A 2710-nucleotide genomic window follows, 5' to 3' on the forward strand; every position below is an offset into this window, starting at 1 on the left:
ACTAGCCAGTCAGAAGCAGAGTATGAGGCCCTGACAGTACCTAGGTAAGGACTACTAGCCAGTCAGGAGCAGAGCATGGGGGGGAACTTTGGGCTTTTCACTTTGTTATTTGTTATAACTTATGGCATGCACAAAAAGATATATATCACAATAAAGGAAAGGGGAAAAGCCAAACAGCATAATATGAGCACTTTAAGTTTGAAGTTAAATGTTTCTCAGTAGAAAATCTGAAATTTGTCAACAAAGAGCTGGTTCTGGTTCTAGAGGAAGAGGATTCTACGGGTCTGTCACTGTGTGCTGATTCACCCAGTAGAAACTAACCACCAAAACAAAGCCACCCTCAAAACTCCACTTCCCATAAGGCCCTGGTGCTCGTTATCACCTGTGGCAGAGAGAGGCCTGAGACCGTTTGGAGTGAACTGAGCGGAGAAGTGGAGTTTTAGAAAGTTTTAGAAGTTTCTGTAGAAGTTTTGACAACTTTTCCACTGAAGTGAGGAGTTACGTTTTAGAGCTGTGTGTGTGTGTGTGTGTGTGTGTGTGTGTGTGTGTGTGTGTGTCAACCCTTCACAGCCGACTGCAGGTGACAGGTGAGTGTTTGATCCCTCAGCGTCGACATTAACATGTTGGCAAGCTAAATGCAGCGGTGGAATGTATCTAAGTACATCTACTCCAGTGCTGTACGTCAGTCCAGATGTTGAGGTACTTGTACTTTACTCAAGTCTTTTTAGTCTAACCTCTTGTAAAAACACCCCTCAGGCTAATTCTGGTACATTCCACTTTTATGTATTATTAGTGTGCATTGTCCCTGATAAATAAACCTGAAATAATAATAAAGAGATAGTAGTGAGCCTGATGCTGGGAAACGTGGCAGTAACTTCTGTTAAATACCCCTGTCGGCTAGTTCAGGGAACCTACCAGTCGCAGTAAAAGAGGCTTCCCGGGGACGGACTCGGCCCGGTTCAGGGCCGGGCGGGGCCTCTCGGACCGACTACCGGCGCTCAGAGCCCGCAGGCGCTTCGTCAGCCGGACGTTAAACCTGCCACAAGACAAAAAGAGAAGAGAAACAATGATGTCTTCACCACCAAATGTCTTTTCCACTCAAATAAACCTGGTTCTGGGCCAAGAAAACCGGTTCCAACTCAGCACCAACGTAGCGCTGGTCTAGAGAGAAGAACAGGTTTCGTCTGGCAGCCATTGTTAAAACAGCTGTTAACCATAGAGAGCTGTTGATGTTAGCTTTGGACAAGGATGGGAAACCAGAACCACCGTGGTCTGGGGAGGAAACCAACGGTCTGCTGGCTCTCAGGCTGGAGAAGATCCAGCTGGTTCTTAGAGAACTGGTGAGTAGAACCGGCACCAAACTGGCACCAGCACCAGCCCAGAACCAGCACCTGGTTAGCCTTGGTGGAAAAGACACAAATGAGAGACGTAGTAAAAGCTCCTCGTTCCGCTGCTTTGATTCACACATTTATCTGCATTTAACACCTGTGTGTGTCTGTCACACACACGCACACACACACACCACATCCTGCCAGTGCTGTGGCAGTTTCAGGCTGACAGCAACACCTTTAAACACACCGCTGCGTTTCAGTAGTGTGTCTTAAGGTCACACAGCACAACTATCGGCCTCCACCAATGGCATCAGGTCTCACCCGCGTGCACAGGAAGTGGAGCAGAAGCGTTTGGACCGCATGAAGTTGTGTGCATGGCCCCTCTTCCCGCAGAACTGGCAGTGCAACACCGTCCGGTCCCTGTGGGCCGACCCTGAGAGAGAGAGAGAGAGAGAGAGAGAGAGAGAGAGAGAGAGAGAGAGAGAGAGAGAGAGAGAGAGAGAGAGAGAGAGAGAGAGAGAGAGAGAGAGAGAGAGAGACAAACGCTTGTTTTATTTCAGAGCAGTTAAAGCCGCACCTGCTGTGTGTTTCTAACAACATACACTAGTAACAACATACATAATTAGTAGATGACGGATCGACCGGTGATCTTTCTAACTTAGTCCTGCAATATTCAACAGAGAAACATGTGTATTTGATCCTTATTTAGGTATTTTTTAACCCATTTCCCCATGTATTGGTGTCTAAGAGACTAAAGTCAACAAAAATGTTGTTGAAACTGGAGTCACTGCCTGATGTGAGTCGAGTGCGGATTTGAGTCGCGCATGTGTTACTTTGGGACAAGTAGCATATAAGATGCTAACGAGAGACTCAATGCCAGTGGCCGAGACCGAGACAAGTCCAAGTCCAAATACTAGCGAGTCCGAGACCGTAGAAAACCGGTCTCGAGTCCGGACTCGAGTCCAACAGCCCTGAGTTTTAATGTTGCAAGACGTTTGTCAATCTGTAGCTGACGTGTGCATTGTGAAAAGCAATAAAAACGTCAACGAAGAACAGATCCAGATTTAGTTTTTAGCCTTTCATTATTCTGTTTCAACAAAGTCTTTATAAGCCAACGAGCTGAGACTCTTACTGTCTCCGGGGTCGTCCGTGTCTCCGGCCTCCTCCCCCTCCGACTCAGTGGACGGCTCAGCTGGTTTCTTTGTGTCCGTCACAGGCAACGCCGCGCTCCCATTGGTCCCGTTCACGTCCTCCGGTTTGGTCACCGGCTCTGGAACCAGCAGCGAGGAGCGGTTCACCTGCACCACAGACAGGTAGGTAAACACACCACGGACAGGTAGGTAAACACACCACGGACAGGTAGGTAAACACACCACGGA

The sequence above is a fragment of the Etheostoma cragini genome, chromosome 22 (assembly GCF_013103735.1).
Source record: "Etheostoma cragini isolate CJK2018 chromosome 22, CSU_Ecrag_1.0, whole genome shotgun sequence".
NCBI lineage: Eukaryota > Metazoa > Chordata > Actinopteri > Perciformes > Percidae > Etheostoma > Etheostoma cragini.